The 22,180-nt window shown below is 47.7% G+C and overlaps 1 long non-coding RNA gene across 1 annotated transcript; it reads left to right on the top strand.

Annotated features, from left to right (window-relative positions):
• The first annotated feature begins 16,232 nt into the window (after nucleotides 1–16,232).
• Nucleotides 16,233–21,694, top strand: LOC146200608 (uncharacterized). Its single transcript, XR_014705262.1, has 3 exons — nucleotides 16,233–16,680; nucleotides 19,888–19,995; nucleotides 21,305–21,694. It is a non-coding gene; the product is annotated as an uncharacterized LOC146200608 (long non-coding RNA).
• The last annotated feature ends 486 nt before the right edge of the window (nucleotides 21,695–22,180 follow it).

Below are 22,180 nucleotides of genomic sequence, written 5' to 3'. Positions count from 1 at the left end.
CAGGGTGGCCAGTTTTTCTAGGACAATATTTTCTCCCCTTCCCCCCCCCCCCCCCCCCCGTCCTTCAGCAAATCTGTAGTTATCTGATCCTCTCCAGCTGAGTTCCCCCTTTTCATAGTCTCTAATGCTTTCTTGACCTCGTCCTTCACTGGCGGACCGTCTGACTGTTTTTCCCTAAAGCCAATCTCATTACGCTCCTGACTACTTTGGCTACTGTAGAGATCTACATAGAACTCCTCGGCTGCGTTTACTAGCTTCGCCATATTCGTGATGACGTTGCCCGCCTTGTCTCTTGTCGCATACATCTGGTTTTTGTTCATGCCCAATTTCTTCTTTACCGCTTTAGGGTTTCCCCCGTTCCCTACAGCATGCTCACTTTTATCCATGTTATACTTCCTTATATCGGCCACCTTGCGCTTATTGATTATCTTTGATATCTTGGACAATTCTATCTGATCTGTTGGATTGGAAGCTTTCATACTCTGGCGTTTCTTAATCAAATCTTTCGTCTCCTGGGACAGCTTAACGGTATCCTCTCTAACTATACTACCGCCTGCTTCTACAGCGCACTCAGTAATGATATCTTTGAAATTATTGTTCATTGCTTCTAGGATAATGTCCTTGTCCTCGAAGAGAGCTGAATATCTATTCTGTAGCGAGATCCTGAACTCTTCTGCCCTCCCCCTCACCGCTAATTCGTTGATGGTTTTATTTCTTAATAATTAGTTGCGTTCTTTCTTCAGATTTAGGCTAATTCGGGACCTCACCATCCTGTGGTCACTGCATCGCACTTTCCCGATTACCTCTACATCTTGCATAATGGCGGGGTTGAACGCCGTATAAAGTCAATTTCATTTTTAGTCTCCCCGTTAGGACTTTTTCATGTCAATTTCCGGTTCTTCCGTTCGCTGAAGAACGTATTCATGATTCTTAAGTTATTGCGCTCTGAGAACTCAACTAGTAACTCCCCCCCCCCCCCCCCCCCCCCCCGCTATTCCTAGAACCAATGCCATAGTCACCCACTGCCTGGTCTCCTGCCTGCTTTTTCCCTACCTTGGCATTGAAGTCGCCCATTAGTACAGTATACTGCGCCTCTACCTTTCGCATTGCTGATTCAAGGGTGCAGCGGTGGCGTACCGGTAGAACATCCGCCTCGAATGCAAGAGGACCGGGGTTCAAATCACGGTGCCACGCAATTCTCCACCGGATAAAAAATATCCGCGTGTTAATGGAATTGCATACACAGGTTCGGGGTGCGACCTGATGCCGGTGAACACCTCCGGAAACGCAATCCCTCACTAGAACAGGAGTTATTGGCCACACTGTTAGAGTAATTGGCCGCAATCTCTCATGATTAGTTCCATAATGCCCCGGCCCTTATTCACCAGCGGCTGCGGAACAACTGACCACGGCGGCTGTCAGACCTGTGACGCAGCAGGGGGTGCTAAGAATTCCTGGCTCCGCTGGACAGGCCGTCATTGGAAACTGACCCTGGCAACGTTTAACGCTAGAACCCTAGCTAGTGAAGCTAGTTTAGCAGTGCTGTTACAGGAACTAGAGGGTATTAAATGGGATGTCATAGGGCTTATTGAGGTTAGGAGGCCGAATGAGCATATACTGTACTGAAGGATGGGCATATACTGTGTTATCGGGGCTTACCGGAGAGACGACAACTAGGAGTAGGTTTCCTTGTCAATAAGTACATAGTGGGTAATATAGATGAATTATATAGTATTTACGAGAGGGTGGCAGGCATCGTAAGTAGGCTTAATAAGCGGTATAAACTGAAGGTTGTACCGGCCTATGCACCTACATATAGTTATGATGACCAGGCAGTTGAAAGCTTCTAAGAAGATGTAGAATCAGCAATATTTTTAATAAAATGGCTAAATGTTTTATTAATCCATACCCAATAATCCACAAAGTGTGTTAGGCATATCTCTTGCTCCGCCCTTGTAGCATTCTCCGACGAAGACCGACCAGACACAGTTGACAATTCCAGCTTAGAAGAATGTATTTCCATGATTGCGAACACCTCTTTTCACTCAGAGTGCGGCTTCTCATCTTCGTATCAAAGTTCAGTCTTTTCTTACATCGATGAACTCTATTCGAAGACGTCCTCTCCTCCAAGGTCCTCCTCCTAAGGCATTTGGCTGATCCTTCCTCCTCTTTTGTTTTCTTTGTCCAAACTTCCGAAGGCAAGAGCCGCGGCGGGTTCTTGGAACCCGGCTGCCGTTGCAGGCGTCCCCAGTCGCCCCGAAGAGGGGGGCTTCAAGCAGTTGACCCCCCCCCCCTATCTTTTTCGCCCCCTTGGGGCCGCGTGCTCTGTCGAGCCAGCGTCTCTCCTTGCCGCTTCCTATGCGGCGGTCATCTGGCCGACTCCGTCGCTCCGCTCCCGTTGCTCCGAGGATGTATTTCGCCCGTTGTCACTCGCCGGGGACGCAAGGCACAGGCACAAACAGTCAACAGTTAGTTTTGATAGTACTCCGGAAAAAACAGCGAGCACAACAGTGTTCCACTCGTCGTGTTTACCTTCTTTAATTGTCATCATGTTAAAACAATTATTATGCTACGTCACCTCTGAAAATGAGATTATAACTTGGAAAATGTTAAATTAGTTATTTATAAAAATTTCTCGATACGCTAGTAGGGGCAGAGGTGCTACAAGAAGTGCGTAGGAAATAATCGTTGATGTCCAATATTCCGGTGTTCGCAGGGTGGCTGTGAGAACAACAAAAACAAACAGTTAACAAAAATATCAATGTGCTTCAAAATCAACAGCACTAAGATTTTATGCCCACGACCGACAGATCCAAAGAAGCCCGTGTTTCATATTGTCGACACTATTATGAAGAGCGTGGGTGTGTGAGAGAGAAAAATGAAGAAACTAAGGAAAGAAGAGAAATAGCCACGTTCGGGAAAAAGAGAGAAGAAAAGGAGAGCGGTGCAGGGCGGCTGGAATGGCGCGAGGCATGAGCAGAAGAGGAAAGGCGAGCAGCGGTACTTTTTCTTTCTAGTGATATTTCTTGCCTCAAGCATCAGTAGGGTATGGTATGAGATGAAGGATGAATAAATAATTAAACGAATAGAAAAAGTTTGACTGATTTGACGAAGCCCTGGAAGTCCTGGAGTGAGCGATGATGAAGTTCCTACGCCCAAGTGATACATGATGCAGGAGTGCTTGCTGCAAGGCCAGCTATCGTTTGGTGCCGCATTTGTGTCAGTTTCAGTGCTGGGCAGACCCAAATTAAGTGGGCGGGGATAAAAGTGTCGGAAGTGAGACCACGCCCTAGTGACAGCTGGTGTGAGGGAAACACTGACCCGGATCCTCCAAAGGGCAACCTCCTCTGCACGGGTGAGACCGCGGGGAGGGTTAAGAGTACGTGTGCGGCGCCGAAGTGCTCTTTTCTTGATAAAAGGATGGTAGCACCGTCCACTTCAAGGAGCCGTGGCATTGAAGAGTCGGTCCATGAGGTGGGTCGCTAAATCTGCTTTGGGAAGGCAGCAGGTCCCGTGGGACCCACTGAATACGTACTGACTGCGGGATGAGTGCCGCAAGCTGATGAATGTCTTGGCATATTTTGGGCCAACGGCTAACACGTCGGAGCAGACGTACTGCTTAAGTGCGTCGGTGCGGATGAAACGGGGGCTGCAGGGTGCATGGTTAAGCTAGCCATGGAGCTGAGTGCTTCTTAAACTGCCACAAGCTCAGCGCAGAAAAATGTAAGTGGTTTCGAAAGTTAAAAGTTAAAACATAGAAATTTGATTCCAGCTAGGTCTGCATGGGCGCTAGATTGCTGTTTTTGCTTCACAGCTTTGTATGCTTGCATCCCCATACTATACAATGGATTCTTGAGGCAAGGTGAGTATCTCGCTCTTCAAATTTCTGGTGAAGCGACAAATTCGAGTTGTTGGCAGACGTTGGTCTGTGGATATCATTCGGGTTGTCGCCTAACGGTACAAACTTCCTGGGAGGGAGAACTGGCACAGGCGGCTTAGGAATAATGTGTGACGTTGCATAGGTTCTCAGTGCTTGCGTGGAATGTGATAGGGTGGCCTTACGTCTGTGAGAATCACAGCACTGCTGCATCAGCTCATCGATGGTGTTGAGCTGCGCATTCTGTTGTAAAGCTGCGACCGGTGTAAGTGGTTGAAGGTATGTAATGATCCTCACAGCTTCTCAGTCCACTGCTTAAAGGCGATCCCATTGTGCTCTTGTAAGATGCTGCAACTGGGCTTGATAAACAATACATGGCTGCGAAACTGCCGTCACCAACTGGCGTGCAATAGACGAGCCAGCGTCATCCGTTTTATGCGCAATTCCTCTAATCAAACTCATGGTCTGGATTGTTTGCGTTTTTACCTGAGAAAGCCAAGCAATTGCTTATCCTAAGTAGTGAATCCTTAAGCGCAGAACTTTCACGCTCGGATTTTCTTGTAGTGGGGTGCCTGATAGACAAATTAGATTTGTAGTAAGTTTGCGGCGTCCCCAGCGGTTGGCGGCCGACGTGTATGTACTTTCGAACATGGAAAGCTGAAGGCCAATGGAGGATGCGTAATCAGAGGTTACGTCGAATGATCATTGAATGGCGGCCTCCCGAGTGAGCAGATCTTGGTGAGTTCTCCATAAAATGCAGCGTATTGCAAAAAAATTGATTTCAGGGATATCATGTAAGCGGCATGCCAATGGGATGAAAGAAATATTAAACAACTTAGGAGACAATACTGATCCCTGTGGCACGCCGCGTAGCGAGACGAATGAGCCATCTGCGTCATCACTGAGACATATTGCAAATTTTCGTCCGTACAAAATTGATTCGAGAAAACTGCGCATTCTCGGAGGGAGATGAAGCATATTAATGATATACAATAGACTGCAGGATGACGAAGCATATGTTTTTCAACGTCTATTGCTAATACATTTCGGCTGCGGGTAGATGATAGAATTGCTGACGCCTAGACCGGCAAGCCGTCCTGTACCTATATGGACGAAATCAAATTTGAGCAGGGTGAAAAAAACCGTGCAGTTCAAGCCACAAAGAAAGTCGCGTGGCTAGCAGTTTCTCTGCAAGCATGCACAGCGTTGTTGTTAAGGATATTAGTCGCACGTTGCCGAGGTTTCATAGAGGCTTTCCAAGTTTGTGATTAGGGGTTACGACAGCAGCTTTCCAGCTCTAGGGTACGACACCATCAATCCATACTTTGTTTATGGTACCTAGTGGTTGAAGGAGTGCAACGGTACTCCGGTTCTTGTAAAGCTGATCCTGAGTTTTGTCTGCTGTTTTGGGGGGCTGTTTTTCGTTTCGCATCGTCAATTTCAGACAGCAGCGCTACTGTTCTTCAGGCGTCTGAGGAGCTCGGGTAGTTTGTGTCCCGCCAGGTGCACGACCCGGGTGACCAGACCAGGGGCCTGGTTGCTGTCTCCTGCACTGACCCTGTGCTATCCCGGGTGACCGGACCTGGGAGAGCTGATTCGTTCCCTGACTGCAGCTTATCGCCGGTAAATGCTCTCGGCGCCGTGCTGTGCTACGGCGCGCCAGGAAGCCTGGTGCATCAGCCGTTGAGCGGCAATGTGATGCCTCTTGCCTGTACCGGAACCTGTCGAGTATCCTAGCCTTCTATTAGGCTTACCCAGGCTCGCATCGCCCAGCCCTTCACACCTCGCCGACTCTGACCACCTGACCAGTAGCGTCTGCGCCGGCTCCTCTCTGCATAGACCCAATGACTTGACAGTTTGTGTTTAGTCCCACTCCTACTTGTTAGTCGCACTCTCGTCCCGTCAATGTGTGTGTATAAAAATATTTGTTGCTCACTTGGTCAGTCTGTTCATGTGTTTTGATTGGTTCCGCCGAAGAAGCCATGGAAGAAGGTGGCAATTATATCTTAAAAAAGAACCTCCTCACAATTTTGTAGTCCACAGCAGGAACATGCCGGCCGAGCAGCGTTTGCCCGCGACTGGAAATTGCGGGAAAAAATGAGTGCTCCAGAGTTGCTCTCGATAGCGGAGCGTATGGGTTTGCAGGCAGTCTAGTTGTGCCAGTGGGTAGAGAATGGAATTGCGAAAGACAAGGGGAGACAGAGCTGCAGAACGTGAAGATAGAGCTGCAGAACGTGAGGCGACCAAGCAGAGTTTAAAGCAAGAAATCCAGAAATTAAAGTTAAGGGAGCGATTCGCGCCGATGGAAGAAAACCTTCCTAATGTTGGTAGTACGGATCACGATTCTGCACCTGCTCTTGCATTCCCAATTAGCCCTAATGGTTTGATTCGACAGTATAATGAGGGGCGGGGCGACTTCGGCGCATACTTGAAGCGTCTTGGACATGTGGCAACTGCCAATGTTGGCCGGAAGAGAAACGAGACACGTCCTTAAGCCTATACCTCAGCGGAGAAGCTCTCAGAGTCTTTGAACAACTCTCTCCTGAGGACTCGGTGAACTATGAGGTGGTGAAACGTTTGCCATTTCGAACATTCCTTTTCACAGCTGGAGGCTAAGAGAGAAGTTTCGAGGAAGCAAGCCGTAAGATGCAAGGACAAGGTAACACCTTTGAAGTTGTTCAGTACATGACGGTGGCTGCGCAGTTTATAAAGAGCTGCCATAATCGTTTAACTCTCTTCTTTGGAGAACGTGCCTGCAAACTGCCCAGAAGATTGCTGAGGCCGCCGACCACTTTCTTGAGGCTCAGCGACGGAGTAACCGTTTTTAAAGACCGATCCGAGTAAAATTGAGTTAAACATAAGGGTGCGGCCCCAAACCCCAAGTCTCAGATTCGAGGCTTCATCTGTGAGAAGTTTCGACATAGGTATGCGGCTTGGCGTACAAAACTGAGGCCCCCACACTGCGATTTCTGTCTCAAATCAGGACATAAAACTCAGTTGCGCTGACGCAGAGGTTCAAGCGATCGCGCGACATCTGCATGCAACATGTCTCCTCGAGATTATTGCCCTAGTCGACAGCCCGGAAGAATGCGCCTAGAGGTCCGAGGGGAAGAGTCAGCTCATAGACCGACTCAGATTACCAGCATGCCGGTGTAGAATGGAGAATTGTTCTGGCAAGCAGTCTCAATGCTGCGCCACACTAGAAGTAATAGCATCGTGGTGCGCCAGGCCCTGGTACCCGAGGTTACGTATACTGGTGAACGAGCGAGCTTAATTTTAATGAATGGCTCCAACGTCGAAGCTCCTGCGGCGGAAGTGATCACCAGGTCGGCATACTTTCCAGGCAAGGCCATAGCAAGGTGATTACCGACACCTTGGTATGATGTTATGATCGGCATTGTTCTTGGCGCATGTGTACCATTGGCCGACGTTGCAACAGCTTAGATGGCCCAGAGGAGCATGTAAGCCATGACTGGAGAGTCCAATGCTTCTTTCACGGCTGTAGCGGCGAAAGTTTCGGAGACTAGTCTGGATGTAACTCAAACCGCGCTTCAAGTGTCTCTACCGGAATTCCGAAAGAAACAAGTACAAGCTTAGGCGTGGGGTAGGAAATTCGGGAAAACATATCCCGGGAGAGTACAGACGGCCCACACCTTCCACCTGGTAAATTATGTTTTGTTCCGGACTTATCAGGTTTGTCCTTGCAAAACTATTGATCAAGCGGTTTTTGCAAAGCAGGTGCAGCCCCAGGTCCTTGTGCAGGCACATGACAGTGTACTTGCTGGCCGTCAGGATGTCAGAAAAACCATTGCGAAAGTGTTTGGCGACTTTTACTAGCCAGGGGTACAAGCTGATATTAGGAGGTTCGTGGCATTGTGCGATGCATGCCAGAGGACTGCCCCGAAAGAAAATTGAGCAACGCTTTATTAGGACGTATGTGTATTATTTTCACGCCGTTTAACCAGGTGGCTGTAGACATTACGAAGCTGTTAACCCTCACATCATTTGTGGGAATTCAACGTTTCCCTCGCCCGCACGACGCGGCGAACACCCTCTCTCTCTCTCGGGGAGCCCTCATCTTTCCCCTCTTGGCTTCCTTCCCCTGACGCTGTGGCGGAGAGGGTGGGGGTTAGAGCACGGCCCCTGCTTCCTCCTCCCCTCTCATCTCGGTGAACAGCAGCTTCACCCAGGGAGACGACGCCGCGACGCCGTAGTGCGCGGATGCTGCCATGACACCGAGGAAGAACATTGGGCGTTCCCAATAAAAAACTTGGCCCGCTGGCTATGTTTGCCTCGGTGTGTCGTTCTTCACGGCCACTGCTGTGGTCAGAGCTAGCGGTGTGGCCTCGGTTCTCAGAGGTGAGCCGCAGCCCCGTGAGAATCCCCACAAAATGGCGCACCAACGTGGGGCCCCACTGGCAGTCCAGTTGGGGAGGCTAGCTCACGAAGAATGGTGGAATTCCAGGCAGTTAGTCGTCCGAAACGTCGGCTGGGCGATCCTGGCCGGCATGCGAAGCCTAGCCCAATGGCAGCGGCTTCCAACCGCTATTGCGATACGCCTCTAGTAAAATCGCAGGTGTGGTCCGCCGAACGAGTCATTCTCAAGAGATCCTGAGCTACTCATCAATCTACTGCCAGTTGCCTACGCTACCCCCTTACACCCGCTCGGGAAAGCCGGCCCTTTGGTCCAGCTCACGATAAGTGCCCATTTGCCTACCTCCGCCAAGAACTGCCGATGCGGTAAGTCCGTTTTGCCCGTTGGCTCAAAACCGCGCTGTCTGTACGGCGGAGAATGCGGGTGAGAGCGCTGCCGAAACGCGCCGAGCAGGTTCAAAGTTCGCTGGCTCAGGAGAGTCTAGAGCCAAGTTGACTGAAGCGGCTTCGCATGGATATGCGGTGAGGTCACTCGCATTCGGCAGGTCAGTTCACGAGCAGCCAAATGCCGTTCGGAAAGGGAGCGTGAATTATAGTCGCTTGTGCGATGTCACTAGGAGCCGTAGTACACCAAATTTGCGGAAGGAGGTCGCATTGGGGAGCGCCCTGTTGCGGAAACATCCAGTGCATGTGCATCTCGTAAGAGTGGGGACGATCACTTGAGCTTGCGTTCAGCAGTTAAGAGCTGTCAGGGGTTAGTAGAAAGGCGCATATTTTTTATTTTGTGGTAAGAGGATCGTAAGTCTTATTGAAGAGACAGAACCCCGCGACGATTCAGGCCAAATTGCGCTGTGAAGCCACTTGTAATGTGGTTGGCGTTTGTTAACTCTAGTGTAGCTGGTATTGCTACGAGTGAGTTGGAGACTTCCTGCTGGTCTGTGATTAAGCTTTGCTACATACGTGCTAGGCAATGACGCCTCAAATGAGGGCAGAAAAGCCGTTATTCGCAAAGGAGCGAGCGACGATATCGGGATATAGAGGAGCCGCTCTAGGGTGAATATGCGCAATCGCATAACTACCGGAATGTGCACTGGCACGCCATTTCCTTAGCTCTGCGCATGAACTCAAAGGTCGAGACCAATGTCGACGACTACGCAAAGCGATTGCGCTAGATTACGGGCAATGCCAATAAAAAGGCGAGCAGCTGCCGCGGTAAGAACATTGCAAGTCCGATGGCAAGCTATGCTTACGCACTCAGCGACGTGACCTCGAGATCGCGACGAGTCGAGCGCCCAGATGGGTGGGACCGTTAGAGGTTGCTGAGATTGTTTCGCGGCTGCAAGCTGAAAGCCCGAGGTCGGGCGGAATCGGCGGACCCATGCCAACAGTACTTCCTTTGAAAGTAACTGTAGAAGCGGACCCTGCATGCGCATAACAGCGCATAGTCAAGCGATCCCGAGAGCGGTCTCTACGGGCACCGCTGCAAAACCCGAATCCAGCGCAGTCGCTGCGACAACGGGAAAAATGCCACGAAAGTGCAAATCACTCAAGCAGCGGCTCTGTAGCACCCACAGTCAGCGGAATCGCTGAAGGATTGTCAAATGCTGCGCATGTGAGATCACGCGCGCAGCTACTCCGTGGGCATCGCTACATCACCCTCCGTCAGTGCGATCGCTGAAAGAAGGGGAGTGCTCCGAGCGTGGAGGTCACCCACGCAGAGCAGCGCCGGCGGCGTCGGTTGCCTGTGCAGCTTGAGCTGACGACGGACAAAGGCCAGAAGCGCAGAGTTCGCGCGAGCTGATATAAGGGAAGGCAGTCCTTTCCGCGATGTTACTGTGCGGAAGGTAGGCGCAATCGCCTAATGTCAACCACAAGGACACGAGCGCTCTCGTGTGAAGTTATCCGGCACGTGTCGATTCACAAGCCCTCAGTGTTCCTGTACGCGAAGCCTGTGCTGAGCACGTTCAGAGGGACCTAGCCCGCCGACTGGCCTTATTTATGACACCAGCACTCCGGGCGCATGGACCACGCTGTCTGCATTGAGGCGGCGGGGAGCGGCAAAGGTGATGTTTAGTCTTCCAGCCCAATGGCTGCGCAGGCATACAGTGGTCCCCGAAAAGCAACTCGAATTCGAGCTCGTTCATGGAGCAGCTCGCATCCGAGCTCGAACTGGAGAAGAACCCGGCCCGTGTAGATATGCAGGCCGGAGTGGTTCCTGTACGCGGGGAGACGGAGCCTGCTGCCCTGATTTACGACTTGCGGGGAGTCGGCGCGGTCGTAGACGATCAGCGCACTGCGGGCGTGCCGGCGGCCCGCGACCGGATCGCGGGTCAGCGGACTTCGCCCCCTCTTTATCCCCTTGACGGCAGCTGCAGGGATTTGTGCGGCCTGCGGAGCGAGCCCGACGCGGGGGCGGCCGTTCCTGCTTTGGCCGCCTGTTCTGCGACATGCACCTGCTGAGGGATCAGCCGTGCAGCTTCAAAGGGGAAAACGGCGCCCAGGTAGAGGTCACGATTAAGGGAGGAAGGGTGTGGGAATTCAACATTTCCCTCGCCCGCACGACGCGGCGCGAAGGAGAAAGATGAGGGCTCCCCGAGAGAGAGAGAGCTCTCTCGGGGAGCCCTCATCTTTCTCCTCCTGTCCTCTTTCCTCCGATTCTGTGGCGGAGAGCGCAAGGATGAGAGAACGGCCTCTCCTTCCTCTCCCCTCTCATTTCAGCGGACAGCACCCAGACTCCCAGAGAGACGACGCCGCGACGCCGCAGCGCGCGGATGCTGCTATGACACCGAGGAAGAACATTGGGCGTTCCCAATAAACAACTTGGCCCGCTGGCTATGTTTGCCTCGGTGTGACGTTCTTCACGGCCACTGCGGTGGTCAGAGCTAGCGGTGTGGCCTCACTTTTCAGAGCGGTGCCGCAGCCCCGTGAGAATCCCCAAACATTCTACAGGCAACCTGTAAATCTTAACTTCGTGGAGGCATTATACCTGTCATCGACTCAGCCACTGAGGCTGAGGGGCTTCTGAAAATATTCTGCCGTATTGTATTCCTGCTGTAGGTACTTTGCGATAGTGCCTCATGCTGCACATGCACCTTTAGCAGAACGTGACTTAAGTGCTATCAAGCACTCAAGTTCAAAACCGTACCATACTATGTACAATGGGATGGCACAGCGATTTAATGGCACTTTGAAGAGAATGCTACGGAAGTGGTGCCTGGAATACCCGCAGTCTTGTGAATGTCAGTTGAATGCGATTATTTTTACTCACAGAGAGGCACCACGGGCTAATCTGGGGTTTTCACCGTTTCAGCTAATATATGGTTGCGAAGTCTGAGGGCCTGTCACAATTTTACAAGAGCTCTGGGCGGCTGGAAAACTGTTTGACACGGTCAAAAAGACGTACGGATATGGGCTTGATTTGATGGAGCGTTTAGGAGAGACGCTGCAGCTCTCGCACCAAAATGTGATGAAAGCATAGAGGTCACAAAAGATGTACTTTCCTAGCCTTATATCAGGAAGGAAGTTCAAGGCCGGAGATCGAGCTCTAATTCTCCCACCTGCGTCCTTTAACAAGCTCATCATGCACTGAAAGGACCTTTTGTAGCCACTGGCAACAAAAACGAAGTAGAGTACTGGCTTGAAGTCGGCTCCGGAAAGAAGATAGTCCACATAAACATGCTAAAACGCTACGAAGAGCGCCAGCCAGTGAATCGCCTTCAAGCTTCATCGTTCGTTGTATTTGAGGAACTGGAAACCGAAACCCCTCTGTCAACGTTCAGTGCAAATTCTGGTCCCGGAATCGGAGCCATCAAATGAGCTGAGAGATTGAATAAATAGCACTTAGCTGAACTTCAAATTTTGCTAGAAGACCGCTGCGACATTTTCCCGAAGTGCTGGGCCATAGTAGTTTAATTGAGTGTCACCTGGAGTTGACAAGAGAATTCATCAACGCCCCGCAATATCCATTGCCATTAGCGATGCGAGAGGTTGTTGGGAAGGAGGTTGCAGGCATGTTGAAGCCAAAGGTTATCGGATGCTCAGACTCCCCATACAATTCACCACATGTATTAGTTAAGAAACCTAACAAAACATACCGCGCGTACATTGTGTCGTCGGATTAACGCATATTGGTGGGTGATGGCGAGGCCATCCAAGGTCTGGTTCAATGTTTGCCGATGCCGACATGAAAACGTTTGTCCAAGCTAGATCTCACCAAGAAGCATTGAGAAGTGCCACTAAGTGACACATCAAGGACTATTACAGCATTTTTCACTCAGTCGGGCCAATGTCACTTTGTCTTCATGCCATGGGCATCAAAACTGCCTCCGCGAATTTCACCCGCCTTATGAGAACCCTTCTAGCAAGATTGCCTAACGTTGTTCACTACGTAGACGACGACCCAGTCGCTACCTCAATGTGGTCGGAGCACTTGACTACGCTCCTAGGGCTGTTTACGCGTATAAAACAGGCAAATGCCACCATCAAACCACAGAAAAGTGAGCTGGATACCAGCCGCGTGATATTAGGACATTCGTTGGGCAACGGTGTGATTCGCCCAGTTGTCTCAAGTCTTGCGAAAAAGGAAAAGGCTGCTAAACCTGCAACTAAGAAGCATATCAAGTCTTTCCTGGTCTGGCAGGGTATTATAGGGACCTAACCCCTCACTATGCCCCTAAGGCTCAGCTTTGGTGGAACTTACCTGCGAAGCAGAAAGTAATCAGGTGCATTGGACTCCCGAGCGCGAAAAGGCACTTGAACCGCTGAAACATGCCCTCGAAACACGGCCGCTTGTTCGGGTACCAGATCTTGCAAAGGAATTTGTTCTCTGTACCGATGCTTCTAGCACAGGTCTAGGTGCAGTTTTTTTGCAAGAGCACAGTGGTACCCTCCATTCTATATCGTTTGCTAGGAGACAAATGTTTTAATTAGAAACGCGATATTTCGCCACAGAACGGGAATGTTTGACAGTCGTTTGAGAGATTAGAAAATTTCATATTTTCTTGTATGGTCTTACATTTACTATCCAGCCATACCACCAGCCGCCTCAGTACTTCATGCATTATCATCATCATCATCATCATCAGACTGACTATACCTACTGCAGGGCGAAGGCTTCTCCCATATTTTTTTTTTTTTATTGTTTTTTGGTGCGCTACAGGAAAATAGGCAGACACTGCTTGAACCCATAGCCAGCGGCTAGTAAAGGGTCCAATGGAAAAAGTTCATAGGTTGCAGGCACCCAATCGTCAAAGTTAGAGACATCAGAAGTAGTAACTTTACAATAAACATAACAAACTTAGTTATCGCTTATACATTCGTAAAACTACCAATGAAGAGAAGAAAATATAAATTAAAACCTCACAAATCAAACAAAAGCGCGTAGAACTTATACAAGAAATAAAGCAAAGAAAGATGAATGCATAATGTCACCACACTATAACAATACATAATGTCACATGTCGCGGAGAAATAACGCATCAGATACAATACAGGTATACGTAGAGGTTACATGGGTAATACCAGGCGAACAATGTAAGGTTACAGTAGGCATATGCAAGTATGGACTCAAAGTGTTTCATTCATTTTAAGGTAGTATTCTTTTATTGCAATGGAAAAATTCTTGGCAAGCTTTATGTGACAGGGTAGAGAATTCCAGATTTTGACGCCCGTAAACTGCAGCATACGCTCACCATAAACGTTTCTTTTTATGGGTAAATTAAAATTTCCGTAAGTGTGGCTTCGGGTTGTACGTGACGGGATGTTAAATATAGATATATCGAAGGGGAGGTTGTTACTTACTATTTTGTGGATACATTCAGCAGTGTTTTTCTGACGAAGCAGGTCAAAAGGCAGCACGCGTAGTTTAATAAATAGTGGTTTGCTGGGTCTAGAGTAGTCTGAAAACGAGATTATTCTAAGTGCTCGCTTTTGTGAACGTCTAATGGGTTCTAGGTAAGTATTGTACGTCCAACCCCACGACTCAATGCAGTATGACAGGTGAGTATGTACTAATGTGAAGTAAAGGACTCTCAGAATATTGACATCAAAATATTGGCGAAATTGATGAAGAGCATAGCAACCCGATGCAATCTTCGTGCAAATGGAGTCAATCTGATGTTGCCAATGTAAATGGTTATCTAGGGTCACTCCAAGGTACGTAAAGATAGTGGTTGGTTCAAGCTGGGTATGACTGATAGTTAATCTAATATCACTCGAGTCCAGTGATTTTTTCCGTGAATGGAACAGTATGTATTTAGTTTTCTTAGTGTTCAATGTTAATTTGTTCGCGAGATACCAGTCTGCAATTTTTTTCAATTCTGTGTTTGCGATGCTTTCTAGTTCGGCAGTATGACAAGCAGTAACGATAATGGCAGTGTCATCGGCATACATGAGAGCACTGGCTGAGGATAATACCTGAGGAAAATCGTTGACGTAAAGTGAGAAAAGTAACGGACCGAGAGTTGAACCTTGCGGTACTCCTGTGTATAAGCACCGCACATTTGATGTTAGGTTATTCATTGAGACAACTTGTTTGCGATCAGTAAGGTAACTAGAAAAAAAGTCAAGCACCCTATCACGAAATCCATATATTCTTAATTTATTAAGCATGATGCCGTGGTTCACTGTGTCGAAGGCTTTTCTTATGTCCAGAAATATAACAGCGGCCAGCTCATTGTTATCTAATGCACTGTTAATTGCCTGGGTGAGTGTAATGACTGCTGAGCTAGTAGAGTGCTTTGGGCGAAATCCATGTTGCTGGGGGCAGATAATATTGTATTTCACAAGAAAAAGGAGAATACGTTTGGACAGAATTTTTTCAAATATGTTATTAATAACGCTAAGTACGGAAATAGGCCTGTAACTAGAGGGGTCAGAAGGGTCACCATCTTTAAATACAGGGGTAACTCGGGCTACCTTTAAGGGTGATGGGTATGTGTAATTCAGCAGGGAATGATTGAACAGCCGGCATAGTATGGGCGCTAAGATATCAATGTTTTCCTTAATAAGCTTTGCAGGAATGCCGTCCAAGCCTGCTGCCTTGTTTGTTTTCAACTCCATGACAACAGACAACACCTCATTGATTTCAACTTCGTGCAGAGCGAAAGAATTAACAACTGACGCTGGAAGATTATTGTCTGCACTGGCATCAGGAAGCTTTGCAGCTAGATCTGGACCGACACTTGTGAAAAATGTATTGAATTCATCAACAGTTTTTTCAGTGATATTAGAGGGAAGTGTGGGATATCTTTTCAAGTTTTGCGTGACCTCATTGATAACTTCCCACATTTTTTTTGGATTTCCAGCAGAACCTTGAATTCGGCTAGTAAAATATTCTTTTTTTCGGGCTCTCATTAAGGACACAGATTTATTACGCACGCATTTGTACTGATACAGATAATATTCGTTGCCTTTATGATGTAGCCATTTATGATACCAATAGTCCTTTCTTCTTAATATGTTCAATATTTCTTCGGTCATCCAGGGACAAATTGGTTTATGACGCTGGGAAGACGCTACACTTTGGCTGCTGCAATTTATAAGGTCAACCAGAGCGCTAATCAAGTTAGAGAACTCTATATTGACATCTTCATGATATATTAAGTCAGTATTGAGTAATAACAATTTGTTACGGAATAATTCATAATTTAACTTGGTTGTATTTCTTGGTTTCATACCTTTTACTTTTGTAGGTGTGTCTACCTTAACGGAAATTGGCAAGTGGTCCGAAATTGGTGTTTGGTAGACGCCAGCATGTACACCGGTGTCAATATTTGTCAGTGCATGATCAATAGATGTTGCCGAAAGGGTGGTTATGCGTGTCGGAGAAGCAATGAAGTTGCGGAAGTTGTATGATTGAAGAAGGTATGTGTAATCTGGGGCACTCGTGGAGCTAGTATCAATATTCATGTCACCAACGATAATAACTCGGTTTTGTAGCTTTTATTTAAACAGGACAAGATTGATTCCAGTTTATCAAAAAAATCGGCAAGATTTGAATTCGGAGGTCGGTAGACTACGCCCACTATAAGTCCGCATTCAAGTTTCACAAATAAGGCTTCAAGTTCGGGTGAACAACAAGAGACTGATGATAAGATAGTGTAGTGAAGGCTTTCTGTCACGAATAATGCCACACCGCCACCGCGAAACTGCGTGTCCCGTGGGCGTGATATTGTTGCATAGCCGGGAATTGATATATGTTCATGTTTCCTGAGCCACGTTTCAGTGGTCGCTATGATTTCAAAAAACTCCCCATTGCTGACGATAAAAGAATTTAAAGAGTTCAAGTTTCTGTTTATGCTGCGAACGTTACTGTGAAGTACAGATATGCCTTTCCTGGAAGCCATCATGAGCTAGAGTCGGTGTAGCTAGCATCGTTTAGTAGCTGTTCGCCAGAAACATTGGCTATTCTTTCCAGATCTGCTTCACAGGTAACGTGGACTACTTTCGATTTTTCGGCTTTCCTCATTAATATTTTTCCGTCGGAGACCCAAGCAAACTTCCAGCCTTTAGCGCGTTTAGTTTGAATTGCTTTTCCCAGCAGTATCTTATTTTCTGGGCATAGGTGTTCGTTGACGAATATAGGATCTGTTCCTTCAAATCCAAGCATCGATGTGTTCAGTCGCGTTTTTTTTGCCGCCAGCAAAAATCTATCTCGGTTAGCCCGTGAGGCAAACCGTACAACAACATTTGGTGGCCCTTTGGCTTTTGTAGGCACACGATGTGCGATTTCAATGTCATGGCTGGATAGTTCTGTGCACAAACATGAAGCGACTGCCTCAACAACCTTATTAAGGTCCTCATTTTCAACGACAGGTATGCCCTTCAGTTCGAGATTGCTCTTTCTACTGTACTGCTTCAGTTCGATCAGTTGTTTTTTGGTGTCGCTGAGTTCGTTACTTAGTTTTCGGTTTTCTTTCTGGCACTCAAGGCTCAGTTGTTTTGCATCTTCAAGTTCTTTACGGAGTGTCTTTACTTCGGCCCTGAATTCTTCAAAGTTCTCGTTGATGTAGTTCATTCCTGTTTTGACCGATGTGAGTTCTTCCTGTATAGCTGTGTTTGATGACTGCAGCTTCTTTACCTCATTCTTTAATTCTGTCATAACTTCCACGAATCTGGAAGTCATATCAGTCAAAACTCTGACTATTTCTTTTATACTACTTGGTGTTTTTTCGGCAAGTGTCTGTGCAAATTCGGTTAAAACATCCCTGGTTTTGCTTCCCATCGTTGCAGGGTGTTACAGCATGTGCGAGAGTACAACACTGGCAAATTCAGAGCAGCCCAGCAGCCATAAACTACAAAAACAGAACAGATAATAACTTTGTTTTCCCACCTGCAACAAGCGAGGGCAGCGATTTAGCAGAAGTGGTAGCCACGGCTGCCGGTACCGCTCTGAATGTGCCTTGGTCGATGATCCATGGCTTTATATAGGTGAAGGTGACGCCTCCAGACGTTGGGCCGCCGCAGTAGAAAGGCACGTGTCTTGATGACGACGTCCGTTGCGCATGCGCGTAGCTCCTGATGTCCTTGCTGTTGACGACCGTTTCTTATCGGATGCCTGCAACAAGCGAGGGCAGCGATTTAGCAGAAGTGGTAGCCACGGCTGCCGGTACCGCTCTGAATTGCTTCAGTTAACCGGTGCAGGCAAAGCATTTAAACAGCCGCGTGCTTTGATGGAGCTTGGTAGCTTGGTCTTATAGGAATATTCTTTCTGTGTAACACATTAAAGCCTTTAGTAACGTTGGCGCAGATTATTTAGGTCGGTCCTGTCCGAGTGAGGATTCTTGTTTCCCAACATTCTTCTGAGTGGTCCTGTTACCAGTTTTTCAGTGTTAATTTTGCTTCCTTGATTGGTACAGTGTTATTTTTTCTTTTTAGCGTAAGATTGACAGAGACTCCCAGCAGACAATATCGATTGTGTGGCTGCTTTGTGATGGGCGCAGTGATGTGTACAGCAATGTTGTGTGGTGCGGTCCACCCCTTAGTGTATCAGTGTCTTGTACGCAAGATTTCTTTTCTCCGGGGAAATTTTCTCAAGGAGGGGCATATTTGCGAAGAATGGGGGTGTGTGAGAGAGAAAAAGGAAGAAATTGAGGAAAGAAGAGGAAAATTCATGTTCGGGAAAAAGAGCGAATAATGAACAGTACTTGCAGGGCGGCTCAAACTGCGCAAGGCATGAGCAGAAAAGAAAAGGAGAGCAGCGATGCTGTTGTGTCGACGTCCGATGAGTTCGGGTAGTTGGTGTTCCGGCAGGCATACAATCCGTGTGGCCAGACCTGGGCCCTGCCTGCTGTCTCCTGCCTTGGCCCTGTTGCTGTCCCGGGTGACCGAATATGGGAGTAGCCGATTCATTCCCTGATCGCAGCTCATCCCTGAAACGTGCGTTCTGCGCCGTGCTGGGCTCAGACGCTCCAAGAAGCCTGACGCATGAGCCGTTGAACGGCAATTGAACCGAGACCCGTCCAGTGTCCTAGCCTTCTGCTGGGTGTACCCAGGCTTACGTTGCCGACCCTACATACCTCGCCGACTCTGACTACCCGACAAGGAGAGTCTGCACCAGCTCCTCTCTCCGAAGACTCAACGACCTTTAACAATTTGTGTTTAGTCCCGGTCCTACTTGTTAGTCGCAATCTCGTCCCATCAATGTGTGTGGATAAACATATTTGTGGCTAACTTGGTCGGTTTGGTCGTGTAGTTTTATTGGTGGGCCCGAAAAAGCCACGGAAGAAGGTGGCAATTATATTTTTAAACCGAAACAGCCTCGTCACAATTATACACATATTGAATGGCGATAGATACAACTTGCACAATCAGTAGAAATGATATCAGCGACTCTATTATCCTCCAGTTTTTTCTGCTTTCTCCCAAATTATGAAGCCGCATTCTTTTAAAGAGAACGTTGCGTCACCGAGCAGAGCAGCAATGTATGGGCTGACTGCAAATGTATGTATAGTATAACATAGAGCCATAGAACGTGCTGCTTAATATTGTTCACTGAAATTGTTTCCACAGATGTGAAATTTGCATGTGGCAAGCTTAAATTATCCTTCGTTGTACTGACAGCAGAATGTATTGGTTTGGTTGTGTCGTGGCGGAACATTGTTAACGTAAACATGTCGCAAAAATGTCAAAGAATGCGAAATATTTTGCTGCAGCCTATAACAGCTGTGACTTCTTAGAGTATCTGAAGGATTTTTTCAGCGTGCCTAGCAATTAACGGAGTAGAGACACCAACATTTCGAGTTCCGGTTTTATGGTTTTACTTGATGCCTTGGTACCCACTGATCATAAGACGTTGCATAAAAGTTCCAGCGCGTTACGAATAATTAATTACGAAGCAATTTATCATGGTCCCTTTCGGTTTCCAATGTTAGCAGCATAGACTGCGGCGTGACATCGACGACGCGCGCGCGCAGCGATTTTGTGAACACGTGACACCAAAATCCTCTGCCGCGGAGTCGTAAATGTTCGTCTGCTTTGAAAAACTTGTGCGTGACACAACATCACATGCGTCCGCGCTTACCATGACATTGCTGTCGCCGCCGTCGCCGTAGTTTTCTTCCTGGCAGTCTTCAGGCGGCATTGATAATATACGGGAGGACCATATTGCCGCCAGTGCAGGAACACAACCATTATAGGTGTAACCCGTTGGCCAGCCCGTCACCAAGCCCGCTACCTGATGGTCCGGGCAACGCTTCTGAGAATGAGAAAGCGGGCGACCACGATGTCCGCCGAGGCAACAACTGGTAAGTAAGTTGTCGATGCACCGCATGAAATTGGACCGCGGTGTTGTTATGCAACAGCCACATGCGTCTTTTCGCATTTGCTCCCAATTTCACGAGAGCGTACCGCATGGTTTTCGGCCATCGCCATATGCGAATGATTAAACAAAGCTGCCAATTGTACATGACTGAAATGAGTACCTTATTAAGCACACGCACGTTTTCGACCAGCGCCATTAGAGTGATGGTAGAAGAAGCCGGTAACTACATGAGGGAAATAAGCACGTCTTAGGCACGCGTTTTTTTTTCCGATGCAATAACTGCACGCCTATATGCGACTGTTAATTCGCTGATCCTACTGCGCGCTGTGTATAAAACAAGGGCGGAAATGAACGTTGCCGAACATTTCTTAATTAGGCGCCAGTGGAGCCGGTGCCGTCCGATGAACACCGAGCAGGAAAGCCTCTGCTGCCGCCTGGTGAGGCTTGTCAATTCCCTGGTGGAAGACGACGCAGAATGCATCACCGAGCACGCTGCATTTCATGCAGCAGTGCTCAACATCCACGCTCTAGCGGTCGCCTATTACGAACTCATGAATAACCGGCTGGCCGCTGTGGAGGATCAGTGGGAGATACACTGGTCTGTGACGAGAGCATATCACTCTATTGTAGTTCTCAGTGCACAGATTCTCGAATCATAAGGCACCTCAGCAGATTTTGTATTATTAACTTTGTATTTACGCGATATTAGCATTAGCTCCTCAAAAACCCATTTCAGAGTTTCAATTGGACACACTGTTTAAAAAAACAAGGCATTCGTACTAAGTACAGTCAAGGACAAAAGTTTACGGGACGCGAGTTCAGGGGAAAATATTTATTTCTGCTCGGTCGCGTAAATATGGAGAATGAAATTACTTGGTCACGAGGGGACATGCGCGCCCCATTCAGAGAAAAAAAAATACACATGCAAACTAGCGAGGCAAAAAAGAAATAAATGTTTTTCCACAAATACGCGTCCCGAAAACTTTTGTCCCTGACTGTACAATTTCAGTGCATACTGAAGAAACCTAGGTGGTCGAAACATCCTCAGACCTCCACCATGGCGTCCATGATAGCCAGAGTCACTTTGGTACCTAAATCCTATAAACCAAGGCAAACATTTCTCAAACCTTCAGTTGTATATAAGCCATATTACGTATGTGCTAAAACACAGACAGATGTAATATGCCTTACAGCTGCAGCACAGTGGTAAATTCGAAAAGCTGTGAAAGGATATCTTTGGAACTGCAGTCATGTATTCTCACACTCGTGGTAAATCATGCTTTCATTTTCAGCTGCTACAGATTTGCTGCCTACCTGCAGTTCGTGCGGTGGGTCTACCCCCGACTCAGCAAGTACAACAGAGTGCTGCCAAGTGGTGTGGTAAACGCAATAAGGAACGCATACTCTACAGAGAACTACACAGGATTTAGGTATCACCGGTCTTAATAAACACACTCACACAAAAAAGGTATCTGTAATTCAAATTGCCAATTTTTATGAAGGCATAAAAGCGTGAAAAACAAGTGTGGTATCAACAAAGCTATAAAACAAACTATTATAAGGCACGCACAAAAAACCATGCCCCACAAAGCACATCGTATACAAAAGCCATATGGGTGCATGCAAAGTACCAATGCCATAAGGTCAATATATGTCAGATGTGGCACCAACAAATCAATTCATCAAATGCAGTAAAAAAGATGGACACTGCACTCATTCTTCTGTATCCTGCACATGTCAGGGGGAGGAGGAACCATGCGCATGCAGTAAGCAGCATCTGCAGCCAGTGAATGCATGCAGCTGGCATGCAGTCTCATAACTTCAGGTTTATGTTGCAGGTGCTGATCCAGTAAGCAACCCAGGGAGACATCCAACTTGTTTAGGTGAGAGTTAAGATGATGAGAGGACCACTCACATAATGTAGCAAAATTATGTTAAGAAAAGCAATGTTACAACTATGCGAGGATTAAGCAGGCCTCATTCTGCCACTTTATAGAAAGAAACATCTGCTAAAATTATACAGGGCAGTCATCCAATATTAGTGGCAGCAAGTATAAGCCTTGTTAATTACGTTTTGTGGCAAGCGAATCGCTGCACAAGCAGACAGGCACATTAAGTGTTAACCTACCTGAAATGAGGGGGTGCTGGATAACCTCAATTCTCTACAA

Source organism: Amblyomma maculatum, chromosome 2, assembly GCF_055883805.1.
Source record: "Amblyomma maculatum isolate TAMU_Amacu chromosome 2, ASM5588380v1, whole genome shotgun sequence".
Classification (NCBI taxonomy): domain Eukaryota; kingdom Metazoa; phylum Arthropoda; class Arachnida; order Ixodida; family Ixodidae; genus Amblyomma; species Amblyomma maculatum.
This window is presented reverse-complemented; position numbering and strand designations above follow the sequence as displayed.